Source organism: Panthera uncia, chromosome B1 (genome assembly GCF_023721935.1).
Source record: "Panthera uncia isolate 11264 chromosome B1, Puncia_PCG_1.0, whole genome shotgun sequence".
Lineage (NCBI taxonomy): Eukaryota > Metazoa > Chordata > Mammalia > Carnivora > Felidae > Panthera > Panthera uncia.
Window position 1 is genome coordinate 143,384,071 of NC_064811.1, and position 15,012 is coordinate 143,399,082.

The window sequence follows — 15,012 nt, forward strand, 5'->3', positions numbered from 1 at the left end:
ACAAGTTATTGAACACATAATTGTTTACAATAAAAAATGTATAAAGTCATAGATAACCAAAAATAACAGGCAACTAAAAATGGTTTTATCAGGTTTGGGGAATTAATAGAGGCCAATATAAGTATATGCTTTTTCACAGAACTTCAGGTTTCCTATACTATATTACTAACTTAATATTTCTATTGGTGACCCCTGTTTAATTGCACAGTAAGAATACTTCTAAATTTCCTCAGCTAATACACAGAGCAGAAAATCAATTTTATGACTAACATTTGACTGAAAAGAGAAATCAGAGTATAAATAATTATTACCATATAATTCACTTCACCTTCTAAAGAATTCAGTTTGGAAGATATTGTTATATCTCCTTATTCTATACCTGGAGACTTCCATTATATATTTCCATATTATGTATAATATGGTTATGTACCACCATATTATTTGTGATGAAACTAATGGTACAGAGAGGTTTAATAACTTGCACAAAGCCACACAACTAGGTAATTGGCAAAGACAGAACTCCAAACTAGATCTGACTTTCTGCACTAAACTTTGGTGGTTCTGCCCAGTCAGAGAGCTGAAAGGGATTTGAAGATGACTTAGTCATATGACTTCATGAGGACCCTGGGGCTAGAGAGACTGTGACATAGCTCTCAGTCACACACAGCTGGTTGGTGGCAGAATTGGAGCCAGAGCTGGCCGTCTTCTGACCATGGAGCGTTAATGCCTCATGAGGTTGAATGAGGCCAGAAATAAGGAAATGGGAATGTAGGACCCAGAAATGATGTGGGAAAATCGTCCATACTTTATTAGCAGTATTAGCAGCAAAGGAGATGCAATCAGATTTGCATTTTATTTTATTTTAGTTTTTAGATTTGCATTTTGGAAACATCTCTCTAGCATGGCATAAAGAATGGATTGAAAGGAGCAAACAGGTGAGAAATGATAGGGCATATCCTAAGACAGTGTCATGGGGGCAAAGCTAAAAGGGATGGATTAATGAGGTATTTTAATATATTCTTTCAACGAGTGGAGAACAGAATTGGTGGCTTAAGGCAGACCTGGGATTAAAAATTGGATTTTCCTAGCCTGTGAATAGCAGCAATTTCAGTGGCACTTTTTTACACTTTACTGCTATGTTTTATTTAATTTTGTCTTCTCAGATGGATGGGAAGCTCCATCCATCTTGCTCATGATTATAGCTTTTGTGCTTAACACAATCCTTGACACACAGTAAGCACTTAAATACTGTTCAGTGAATTAAACGAATATTTCAGCCTTCTGAGATGTTTCAGGAATGAGGCAGTGTCTTAATGGATATTTAACAATTTAGTGGTAAAGCTTTATCCTTCAGCTTGATGGTACCTAAAAATATAATATTCAAGTTCAGTGTCACAAACAGTAAAGTGAGTATAAATTTTCTTTTTCCATGATGATTCTTACATATTCAGTTGCTCGGTCACTTTCATTTTCATGGGTTATTAGATCCTTGAGAGTAGCAAAATGCTGTATTTGTCAGATAACAAGGTAATGCCACTCCACCAAGACTATTCCCAACCTCCCAGTTAAGAATGGGAAATCATGGGGGAACCTGGGTGGCTCAGTCATTTAGGCATCTAACTTCGGCTCAGGTCATGATCACATGGTTCATGAGTTTGAGCCCCAGGTCGGGCTCTGTGCTAACAGCTCAGAGCCTGGAACCTGCTTTGGTTTCTGTGTCTCCCTCGCTTTCTGCCCCTCCCCCACTCAAGCTCTGTCTGTCTGTCTGTCTCTCAAAAATAAACATTAAAAAAATAAAAAAAACCACATTTAAATAATAAAAAAAGAATTGGAGGTCCTATAATCCCACTAGTCATGGAAGATGTAAAGAAATGTTTTTGCAGCCTGCAGACTTAAGCCTTATTTTTAGAATAATTCTAAGGAGCAGAGAGTTAAACCTTTAGGTTTCATAGAAAGTATTCAGCAATTCTGGGCAATGCAAAAGAAGTATAGAGGAAGAAATGGTCCTTGTTCTCAGGTATAATATTAATAGGTTCTTATCTGGAATATATTTTTTGCTATTAGGAGATCTGTGTTCTGAAAACAGATCAAATGATGCTGGCAAGAATAATTTAGTAGATGAAAATAAGGGAAAGAGCAAGAAGTATTGATCAAAGAGAAAGTGTTACAAATAAAAGGCTTTTTCCCTGAACGATAATAATAAAAAAAGATGGCATTTGACTGAGCAACTAACTGATAATCTGGACTACTAGCAAACCTCTGATTTTTCCAGCGCATTAGATACTTAAATTGATCGTGGGAAAACGTTTTTATTTGCACACTTATGATAACTGTTCTTTATTACATGCTCAAAAATATTTTAGACATTGCAGCTATTACAGAAAATTTATTATACCTCTTTGATTCAAGGCAAGAACAGGCATATTTTATTTTTTGAGACATTACAAAGAGCAGTAAAAGTAATATAAATATACTGCAGTGAATCAGAAGAATGGAAGTAAGTATAGAATTAGGGAATCTACTTTGTGTCCCTAACATTAATTAGGACTGACTGCATCCATACTGTCTCAGATTGAAGAGCACCAGTATTATGTTTAAAGACTTTAAAGGGAAAAGACTGCCCTGTTTCCACAGTGTTTTCAGTTTAAATAAAATTGAGGGAATTATATGAACCAGTTAGAGCTCACATGGCTAAAGTATGAGGTATCCTCAGGCTTTATCATGGTACCTCCCTGTCTTAGTCCAGTTGGGCTGCTGTAACATTTTCATACACTGGGTGGTTTATAAACAATAGAAATTAATTTCTCACAATTCTGGAGGCTGGGAAGTTCAAGATCAAAGTGCCAGTAGATTCAGTGTCTGGTGAGAGCTCGCTGTGTTCTAACATGGTAGAGAGAGGTGGAAAGCTCTCTGGGGCCTCTTCTACAACGGCACTAATCTCATTCATGAGGGCTCTGTTTCGTGACTCAGTCACCTCCTGAAGGTTCTACTTCCAAATACCATTATACTGGGAATTAGGTTTTAACATATGAAATTTGAGGGGACTCAAACGTTCAGTTTGTGGCAGTCCCGTAATGAAGAAGGATGTGTGTGACTCTGCATGTGTGCGTGTATGTGTGTGTCTGAAGAGTATGCGTGCGTGTTTAACTGAGACCAATGCTCCTGTACAGGAACATGAGTAACTGAGAGCTGACTATATTATGATTACTAGCATTACATCATTACATTATGATTACCATTAACAAAGGCTGAAATCATAACAAGGACTTGGGATTCTCTAAAGTGACTAAATTCAAATTGCCCATATGGTGAGGATGCATAAATATCTTTTATAGGCAGAATAGCTGGCTGTCTCTATGGGTTTGATACCATTCGGTGCAGTTAACGTGTGGTATCCCATGCAGATCTTACAAGAGCCCTAATGAAGTTGCTATCACCTGCCTATTGCAAATTAAAAAAAAGAAAACTGAGGGAAGGGTAAGTTAAATCCCTTGCCTGAAACACACTATTTGTTAGAGTCAAGCCAGGTTTGAACCAGGATGGACTTGCCTTAGAGTTTTAAGGTTTTGAAACACTATTATTCTCTACCTCCTAGGAACTTTTTGATGAATTACACCAAAGAACATTTGTGTAACAATGGTGTGTAGAGCACTGGAAAGGCGTCATGATAATTTGGTTAGTGTCCTAGGATCCAGCAATAACTCTCGAAGGCTAGCTAGGGGGGTACTTCACTGATTTTGAGCACATTCCTAGAACTGACAGCACATGAGGAAGACGTCAGCCATGAGGAAGCCTATAGAGTTTGAGGAGAGGCATAGAGCCACTTTCAGTGTCTTTATTGGTAATGAGATACAATATGTTTTTTTTTTAATTTTTTTAACATTTATTTATTTTTGAGACAGAGAGAGAGAGAGAGAGCATGAACAGGGGAGGGTGAGAGAAAGAGGGAGACACAGAATCTGAAACAGGCTTCTGGCTCTGCACAGAGCCCGATGCGGGGCTCGAACCCACAGACTGTGAGATCATGACCTGAGCTGAAGTCGGACACTTAACCGACTGAGACACCCAGGCGCTCCAACAATATGTTTTAATAATCATGAACACGGTAGGGGAACAAGACTTCACCAAAACAACTGTTTATATTTTTTTTCTTAGTTTAGAAAATGTATTTTATAACATGAAAGATTTAGTTGACTTTGCTAATTTAGCTGTAAATTTTCTCCTTTTTAATTTTATTTTTAATTTTTTAAAATTTACATCCAAATTAGTTAGCATATAGTGCAACAATGATTTCAGGAGTAGATTCCTTAGTGTCCCTTACCCATTTAGCCCATCCCCCCCTCCCACAGCCCCTCCCATAACCCTCAAAACGTTTGTTCTCCATATTTATGAGTCTCTTCTGTTTTGTCCCCCTTTCTGTTTTTATATTATTTTTGTTTCCCTCCCCTTATGTTCATCTGTTTTGTCTCTTAAAGTCCTCATATGAGTGAAGTCATATGATTTTTGTCTTTCTCTAACTTCACTTAGCATAATACCCTCCAGTTCCATCCACATAGTTGCAAATGGCAGGATTTCATTCTTTTTGATTGTCAATAATACTCCATTGTATATATATATATATATATACACCACATCTTCTTTATCCATTCATCCATCGATGGACATTTGGGCTCTTTCCATACTTGGCTATTGATGATAGTGCTGCTATAAACATGGGGGTGCATGTGTCCCTTCGAAACAGCACACCTGTATCCCGTGGATAAATGCCTAGTAGTGCAATTGCTGGGTCGTAGGGTAGTTCTATTATTAGTTTTTTGAGGCACCTCCATACTGTTTTCCAGAGTGGCTGCACCAGCTTGCATTCCCATAGCTGTAAATTTTCAATATGATCACTATGTCATTTATGTTGTATCTCGACTAAGGAAGGTGTTTTTCTAGTTTTTAGTTTTGTAAAAACAACATATTTAATTCATCATTTTAGATACTTTGGCATTTTTACTCCTCTTTTCTGTTCTTTAAACTTTTTGAGATTGGTCTTAAAGAAAGGTAATTTATGTCTTAAAATTATCATTTGAATAATCAATATCTCAGTTGTGAAGTAATAGCCAAGCTGGAGTTCTCCATTTACCTAGCCACCAGGTTTCCACAGGTGTAGTTGAGCCCTACAACTCCATCCCCACTACCCACACCATCCTGGAGCACTCTGATCGTGCCTTCACAGTAGACAATGAGGCCATCTATGACATCTGTTGTAGAAATATTGACCACCCAACCTATACTAACCTGAATAGGTTGATAGGTCAAATTGTGCCCTCTATCACTGCTTCCCTCAGATTTGATGGAGCCCTGAATGTTGATCTGACAGGATTTCAGATAAATCTGGTACCCTATTCTCACATCCAGTTTCCTCTGGCCACATATGCCCTACTATCTCTGCTGAGAAAGCCTACCATGAACAACTTTCTGTAATAGAGATCAATGCATTCTTTGAGGCAGCCAACCGGATGGTGAAGTATGACCCTCACCATGGTAAATACTTGGTTTGCTCCCTGTTGTACTGTGGTGATGTGGTTCCTAAATATGTCAATGCTGGCATTGCCACTATCAAGACCAAGTGTACCCTCCAGTTTGTGGACTGGTGCCCCACTGGCTTCAGTGTTGGCATTAATTACCAGCCTCCCACTGTGGTACCTGGTGGAGACCTTGCCACAGTACAGTGAGCTGTGTGCGTTGCTGAGCAACACCACAGCCATTTCTGAGGTCTGGGCTCTCATGGACCACAAGTTTGACCTGATATATGCCAAGCGTGCCTTCGTTCACTGGTATGTGGGTGAGGGCATGGAGGAAGGAGAGTTTTCTGAGGCCTGTGAGGACATGGCTGCCCTTGTGAAGGATTATGAGGACGTTGGTGTGGATTCTGTTGAAGGAGAGGGCAAGGAAGAAGGAGAGGAATACTAAAGTTAATAAAAGGACAAAGGTGTTACTTTTACAGAGAAGCTTATTCTGTTTTAAACATTGAAAAGTTGTGATCTGACCAGTTAATTTGTATGTAGCAATGTATATTCTCACATACAATTACTGACCTGTGCTTTAAACACAGTACTTTGTTATAGACCCAAGCTGTCCATTTCTCTGATGAGTTTGAATACAGTATTCCCTGTCATAAATGAGAGAAAAAAAAAGAGAGAGATGCCCTTTTTGTAAGCTATCTTCTGGGTCTGACATCTAAAGCACTTTGCAAAAATAACAAATATCTTACCATTTATGGTCCCTGAAAATGGTTTTCAATTAGTTAACAACATATTCTGGCTAATATTTACTCCATGTTTTAAGTATGGTATAATATTTCTAACTGTAACAATACTAATAGAGTATTAGCTAATATTTTATTGATAGTTTATATTTCTGTTCAAGGAATCTTACCTTTTCTGATGTTTCCTTCTATGTGGAGGAAACTCCACTCATTATAAAACTTCTAGCTCTTTCCATCCTCTCATTAGTGTCTCCCCAGGGAAGAAGAATGATTTAATCTGTTTGGTGAGTTTAGAAGGAGAAATTGGGCACATGTAACTCAGCTTCTTCCTCTCCCCCTTCCTCAGGGGAGAAAGCTGCCTGCTGGGAGCCAACATTCTCCTCAGCTTTTCCATGCCATCAGGACAGGCTTGAGGTGATGTAGTTTTGTCTGTGATTGGACTGGTGAGTGTCTCACTCTAGGATTTGGTATTAGGAAGTCTGTCTGCCTGCAGATGTAATCTTTGTCCATCAACCTAGGCTCTGTCAGTAAAACATGGAATATTTTGACAAAAGCTGACTCTTTGCCTCATTTCTCAATTGGTTCAGAACTCAGGGTGATAGAGAGGTCCCAGTTGTCGGACCACCTCACAGCCCCAAACATCTCTGTGTCGGTGGGCCAAATCTTAGGACATTAACAAGAAGTGCAGTTTGTGAGAACAAACTATATGTGAGGATTGAGGTTTCTAGCTTGGTGTGTGCCTTTAGCCTTGGTGACTCTGTAGGTGCTGAACATGTTTGATTTTCACCATGGTGAGTCGCTGAAACTTGACGCAGCTTTGTCCCCCGTCAAGAGGCCACTTACACAGGTGATCATGTTTCTGTAGAGGTAGCGGTGTAGGCGCCAGGGTTTACGCTGAGGCATGGGCCTTTGGCAAATGTGTGAAGATCTTCGAAGACAGACTGCTGAGGGTGCAGGTTTTATTTTAAGCAGGCAAGGCTGAGGCAAGCATTTGATTACAGTGAAGAGTCTTTCCCCTGGGACTTTAGCTGTTAGGGAGCAGGATGATATTTACCATTTGAAAAATGCAATGCAGCTGACATTTGTATGAGCCAAAGAACAATAGTGAGGGTCTACCTTGGCGCTAACGTGCCAGATCTCAGTAGGCAGTGTGTATCAGCTGCCCTAATTTCTGTTCTTGTGTTGTTTTGACTAACTTCACAGCCAAGGAAGGGAACGACTGATCTTGAATTCATGTGGTTTTTTCACAGCAAAGGAAGCCAGCCAGAAAAGACTATAGACTGGTTCTACTGGTATGATGTTCAAAAGCCAGGCGTAACTGATTGATAATGACAGATACCAGAATACCTGGTTTCTTTAGGGGGCTATCAACTGAATGGGAGCTCAGAGGAGCCTTCTGGGTTGTTGGAAATGTTCAATACCTTGATCTAGATATTGGCTACTCAGTTATATATATATAGATAAAAATTGATTGAAGTGTGTACTTAAGGGGCACCTGTGTGGCTCCATCAGTTAAGCATCTGACTTTGGCTCAGGTCATGATCTCACGGTTCATGAGTTTGAGCCTTGTATTGGGCTCTGCACTGACAGTGCGGAGCCTGCCTGGGATTCTGTCTCTCTCCCTGTCTCTCTCTGTCCCTCCCCAACGTGCACTTGCACGCACACTTACTCTCTCTCTCTCTCTCAAAATAAATAAACTTTAAAAAAGGTGTACTTAAAAGTTGTGTACTTTATTATTTTTCAATTTTAAAAGAAAGAATTTATCTGGATATAGATGCGCACGGAGGACTTCTCAGTGAAAACTTATCAGCATGTCCCCAGTCTAAACTATGTGCCTCTTTTGGTCCCTTAGGTTCCATAGACTATACAGCCTACTGGGGGAAAGATCTTATCAGATTCTATAATTTCTTACCATTTCCAAGTTTACTTTTAAATTTAAATTTATTTATATTTGATGCCTTCTTGGTTCCTTTTGGCTATTCTGGAGACTCAGCTGGTGTAAGTGGTGTAAGAGACTCATCAGGTGTAGGGTGCTGACCCTAACATATCCGTGAGTGTTTCCCCATGAGTAGGTCATGTGTATGGTGTAGGGTGCTGACCCTAATATGTTACTGAGTGTTTCCCACATGATTAGGTCAATCCAAGGTTGGTGTTTTAAGTGTCCCATCTTCTAGTAGGTTGAATCCTCTGCCCCTGGGTCTGCACCAAACAAAATATATACGCTACATTGCAAATTCCTGCACATATCAACACTCATCTAAACCAGAGGCTGGCAAACTTCTTTATAGCACCAGATAGTCAATATTTTATGCTTTGTGGGCCATATGGTCTTAACTTTTCATGAAAGCAGCCATAGACAACACATAAATAGATGAATGTGGCTGTGTTCCAATAAAACTGTATTTCCAAAATCAGGTGATGGGCTAGATTTGGCCCATGGGCCAGATTAGGTGGACTAATGCCTGGTCTAAACCATGAAATCATCCTGAAAAATTGACAGGGAAGAAATTATTCCGTATTTTTTGTTTTGTTTTTGCAAATAAGGAGACTGAGGCTTGGCAGACTGCATGAGCTTCCTGGTTTATTCATAGACTAGTGAGTGATTTCCAATGAGAGCTCAGATGAAGAATTATATTCGTGGCACTGACATGGGCTGTGTTTAAAGCCCTGTAGGGTGAGGGGCATGTCAGATAGTGCTTAACATTCAGTTATTAATATTCAATAACTATTTTATTATTTGAACAATTTTGTGTGATTTTGGGTCTTGAAATGGCTTCCTAATCAGGCTTCTTCATGAGGTTATAATCAGGCAATAGGCAGTGTGTTGATAAATAGCAAATCAGAAATCAAAGCTAAGATTCTGGGCTTTTCCAAGCTAGCTGTGTAACTCTAAGCCACTTAACCACTCCGGATGAAGCTTCATGTAGAACTCATTCCTAGGTGTCTAAATTTTAAAAGAGGTCACCCAAAGAAGGCAGCATTCTAACTTCAGTGGAGCCAAATGATACACAGATGAAGGAGGTGATTCAGGAAAGCATCTCAGATCAAACCATATCACTATCTTTACCTTGTTAATTAAGAGGTCCATGTAATGTAAAAGTCCCTGTCAATTACATCCCATCCTTCTGAAGCCAATAACAAGGCAGAGAGAGTTTTTTTCAGATCAAGAAATAAGATTAGAGGAGACTGGGTGGCTCAGTTGGTTGAATGTCAGGCTCTTGATTTTGGCTCAGGTCGTGATCTCATGGTTCATGGGATCAAGCCCTGAGCTGGGTTTTGCACTGACAATGTGGAGCCTGCCTGGGATTCTTTCTCTCTCTCTCTCTCCTTCTCTCTCTGCCCCTCATCCACTTGTGCTCACATACTCTCTCAAAATAAATAAATGAAATTCAAAATAAAAGAAATAAGATTTGTCATTGTTAAATACTCTCCTCATCAAAGGATGTAAATATACATTTCCTTCTCCTTAGTGCTTCTGAGCTTGGCCCAAGAATTAATAGACACTCATTTGTTCCATAGTTATGTAAAGGAACTGACAGGAAATTGTTTGAACTGTTGCTTTATTGTCTTTGCTTAGATTTTATCCATTAAACCAGAATTCACAAAAAATGTATGCTATACCATGGTGACCCCAGGGGCTGCATGTGAACTGTTCATGGTTATTACTTTGTTCTTGGGATGCCTCTTAACTTTCAGAGGATGTTAAATGTAGCAAAGATACTTAGGAAAAAGGAAGGAGAAAATTATGTTTTTGTTGTCTAAATTATCTGTTTCCTTGCTGCAAAAAATATTTCAAGGGGGAAATATTTGCTATTACATTATTCTTCATTATAAAAGAAATGCAATGCCATGTTTTTTCAAAGAAGCTCAGCCAGTCTGAACATCACAGTGTCACTGGGGACCTCCATGGGGAAGTGAGATATAAGGAAAGAGAATGACAAAGGAGTGATGAAAATTCACTTCCTTCATGAGTTCTTTTAGGGCCTTGTAACTCACTTAGGGCCAGCCCTGCAAGACATAAATACTCTTCATTTGCCTACTCTAAGAGCATCTAGATGGAAACATATTCACTATTTTTGTTCTCCTCCAAACTATTCCTTATCTGAGGAATCTTGCTCATGTATTAATCTGATTATGTCCCTCAGTTACTTTAAAATCCTTCAAGTGTTCCTCATTGCCTAGAGGAAAAGGTATATACTCCTTAGCTTGGAACATAGTCCTTTCATGATCTGGCTCTCATCAATGTTTTAAATATTCTATTTCCACATGCATCTTGAACTGCAGCCATTCAAAATGGACTGTAGCTCAACCTGCCAAACTATTTCCAGACTCAGTGCCTCTGCCCATGCTCTGACTTCTTAGAATACCATTTCTCTAAGTATCTCCCTAAATCCACAACCATTCTGGCTCAGATATCACTATTGGGAGAGCTTTTTGACTTTCATAGCCAGAGATAGGAATTTTCCCCCTATGTCTGCAAAAGGATAGATTTTCCTTGAGTGTCAACCTCTCTCACGAGAGTTAGTGTCCTCTAGCAAGGTCTATTCACTTTTGTATACTTAGTGCCTTACATAGTGTAGAACTTTTTAAATTAAGTTTATTTATTTATTTTGAGAGATGGAGAGAGAGAGAGAGAGAGAGAGAGAGAGAGAGCACAAGTCGGGTAGAGGCAGAGAGAGAAGGAAAGACAGAATTCCAAGCAGGCTCCGCACTGTCAGCACAGAGCTCAACTCAGAGCTCGAACTCATGAACCATGAGATCATAGTTACAAAAATTTTTTCTTGTGATGAGAACTTTTAAGATCTACTCTTTTAGCAACTTTCAAATATGCAGTGCAGTATTGTTAACTACAGTCGCTATTCTGCCCATTACATCACATGACATTTATTTTACAACTGGAAGTTTTTACCTTTGACTCCCTTCACCCATTTTGGTCTCCCACCCCCACTTCTGGCAACCACCAATCTGTTCTCTGTATACACATAGGAGTTTTTAGAGTATAGAGACTAGTCTCATTCATCTTTGTGTTTCTTTTTTTTTAAATTTTTTTAACGTTTATTTATTTTTGAGACAGAGAGAGACAGAACATGAACAGGGGAGGGGCAGAGAGAGAGAGAGGGAGACACAGAATCTGAAACAGGCTCCAGGCTCTGAGCGGTCAGCACAGAGCCCGACGTGGGGCTCGAACTCACGGACCGTGAGATTATGACCTGAGCCGAAGTCGGACGCTTAACCCACCGAGCCACCCAGGCGCCCCCATCTTTGTGTTTCTTATACTAGCCTAGTGTCTGGTGGTAACACTTAATAAATATTTGGTGGATGAATGGAAGAAAGAGTGGTTAAATGGATGATGTGGTAAAACGATCCAATGGATACCCAGGGCTCAACCTCCATTCATCACTGTATATGACAAAAGAAGTCCTGAAGCCTGTCTGCAATGCCAAAGTCTCAGAGCTCCTCTCTCTTTGGGTGAACGTCTAATGAGATGACAAAGGAGATCAGAGCTATTGCTTAAAAGCTGGCCTGGGGTTAACATAGTAAAACATGCACTTGTGAAGGTCTTAGTTCATTTATTTATTTAACAAATATTTGTGGAACCATGAATTCTAATCTGAAGCTTATGAGGCCAGATGTATATCACAATTCAGATTTTTTCAGATTTTAGAATAGTAATGTATCACGTAGCATGTAAAATGGGGTGTAGGGCAGCACCGTGTAATAAAGTCCATTAATATTTCTGCAGAAAAGTGTATTTACTTTTGCAGTACATTGTAGGATAACTGAAAACTGTAAATAGGCTTATGCCAGCTCAGGTCAGGTTTTGACTTCAAATGAGTTTGGGTCAAATCCATTTTTGCTGCCAACTGTGTTATGAAACACTTTCCAATTTCAGAGCTTTTTGGGTTTTGGAATTGTGGGTAAGGGATTGTAGAGCTGTAACAATGTTCCTTTGAAAAAAAATTTCCTTCAGAAGAAGAAATTTAGAAAAGTATCCAACAAATATATACTCCATCAGCGATTCCCAGTATGGTTTATTAAATAAAAGTCATCTCAAGAAATATTATTAACATCCAAAGAAACAATGAATTTAAGTGTATTTTTTATTAAAAGATAAACCTTGATATCTCATGTGTTATTCTTAAGCAGTAGGAAAGTAGATTAGTGGGATAGAGGGTTTCTAATTCCAGAACAGCTGTTTCTTGCAGTATTTACTATGGGAAAATAAAATCATTGAAGGGCAGGGCCAGGGGGCAGCAGTCAAGGAACAAAAGGAAATAGCTGCAATTAGAGGTTGTGCTGTTCCAGGGTCTGGTAATTAAATTTTCACTGTACCTGTGAATGCTCCAGAATTATAACATTTTCCTGTCATTTAACACTGGACACTCATTTATCTATGCAGGGTCCATTCCTTCACAGCCTAAATAAATAAATAAGCAAGTAAGTAAGTAAGTAAATAGAAGCAGATACAAGGAACAACTATATTGTGTAAATGACAGAGAACAATATTTTCTCAAAAAATTTAAGCCTCATTGTCCCCCTCCAGGTAGTGTCTAGAATCTTACCACTAGGTGAAGCCCTCATTAAAAGCTGTTAAGAAAGGGACGCCTGGGTGGCTCAGTTGGTTAAGAGTTCAATTTTGCCTCAGGTCATGATCTTACGGTTTGTGAGTTTGAGCCCCTAGTCAGGCTCTCTGCCATCAGTGCAGAGCCTGCTTGGGATCCTCTGTCCACCCCCACCCCCCAGCTCTCTGCCCCTCCCCCTCTCACACTCTCCCTCTCTCACAAAAATAAATAAACATTGAAAAAAAATTTTTTTAAAGCTGTTAAGAAAAATACCCAATATTTCCTTCAATTGTTTTGGTTCCTAAAACTCTTTAAACTGTTCATCTCTAGTCTCCAATTCTCTTGGCTTTTGTGGGGAAATGAAGACTCTGTAGCTGAGCTCCTTTTTCAAGGAGCTTCTTCAGACCTTACCAAGGCATCCTGTTTCACAGAGAGGAGCTTGACGCACATGTAAATCGTGCGTCCTCACATGGATTGGGATTTTGTGACAGTTGAATGGTGCAGAGATCATTGGATCTCAGCAGTCTCTCCCTCCTGTTTCTTCTTGTCCTTGTTTCCTCTGTCCCTGCTCACCCCACCCTGCCTGGCCTGCCCTGGCCTGCTCACTCCATCCTGTCAGCCTCACGCTCTTTCTTCATTTAGCCTCTGCTTTGATCAATGACAGTTCATTAACTGAAATCGTCAGGGTTGACCTGGAGAATATCTTGAGTCTTTTACCAAAACAATATTTTTCTCCTTGCACCATCTTCATGGAATTGTCAGTCAGTCTCTGTTCTGAGTTTTCACGTAAGACCAGACACAGCTGATTCTCCTTGTTTATGTTGATAGGAGGTTAACCATGACAAAGGGAAGAGAAGGAACTTTTCCCACCATACTTACACTTAGAAGGGGCAACAGGGAAGATAGATGCAACCATTTTTGTCTAAATATTCAGACAAATAAGAATGCACAGCATACAATCTGCCCCTCCCCCATCCTGCCTTGGGCTTCTATCTCTTCATTTGCAATGATGATACTGAGACTACTTTTAGGAGGAAAGAAAGGATCATCTGTGTTCAGGGCATGTATAGAAAGGGAATTTTTTAGAATTTAAGCATTGTCTCCAGTAAGAGATGAAGGGCTTTGCCCTCGTATACAGATTTCAGGGGTCAAAATAGGTGGAAGACTGACTTTCACAGAGTTGGGTGATCTTGATAGAACTAAAGACATTCATCTATGTGTGAGGCTGGCCCTCACAGAGAGCATATCTCTCTGGGCTCCCAGCAAGAGCTGGTAGTAGAAAGTGTCAATTGCACTGGAAACAAGCTTGTACTCAAACTGTTTCATAGAAGGTGTCACTTATTATTGAGCATTTGTTAAAATTTGAGCACGACTCCCAGGTACTGAGCTAAGCAGTTCACATGGATTCTTTAATCTCATTCTCACGATGCTTCTATGAGAGGGAGACTGTTAATATTTCCCATTGGGCAAATGGGGCCCCGGCGGCCTAGAAGAGTTCAATAGCTCCTACAAGGTCACATGGCTGCTCAGTAGAGACCAGGCAGGCTGTCCACAGAGCCCCACACTCAGCCCTGTCATGTGTGTGGTGCAGGAAAGCTCTGAATCATAACCTTTTGCTGATCCTGTGCCAGTTGGAAGACAGAAGAGGGCAGAGGATAGTGGCAGCTGAAAGAGAAGATGACCTTGGTCTTTTGACACATTGAGCTGGAAAGGCAGTGTCTGTGTTCTTAGTCTGTGTAAACAACTGTCTGATAATAAAAATGCACAGATCAGTGAAAGCAAACATTTTAAATAACCCTGCAGAGTGGAAAGAGAAGCAAAGCAAATGGGTGACTCTTTAGGCTTTGTCAATCACTGTAGGCTGAGTTACTTGTTTTCTAGACAATACAGAAAACTGGTGCCAGGGTGGGGCCTGAAGTCTGCCACCTAAACTTTGACCTCGTTTTCTTTCCACATCTTAACAAGTTTGACAATGTAAATAGTTGAACAAGAAAAACAGGATCCAGGTCCAGGTGGAGGGTAGGAAGCAGCAAGTGAAGGAAGTGGAGCAGAGATGAGAGTGCGGCCCTCCCAGGAAGGAGGTCTGGGGGCTCTTAACCTTCCTTGCGGGTACAGACAATTATGCTTTTTCTGTTTTATTTAAAGTGCTATAATACTAGAGGTTCAGTTGTCTCTTTCATTTAAGGTTGCTGCTCC

At 40.0% G+C, this 15,012-nt stretch overlaps 1 long non-coding RNA gene across 1 annotated transcript in view; it reads left to right on the forward strand.

The window, feature by feature from the left end:
• Nucleotides 1-531: 531 nt before the first annotated feature.
• LOC125923202 (uncharacterized) overlaps nt 532-15,012 on the forward strand; it is a 148,397-nt gene continuing 133,916 nt past the window's right edge. The window contains exons 1-2 of the long non-coding RNA XR_007457933.1: nt 532-935; nt 3,405-3,477. This is a non-coding gene — a long non-coding RNA (uncharacterized LOC125923202). The remainder of the gene's footprint in view (nt 936-3,404; nt 3,478-15,012) is intronic.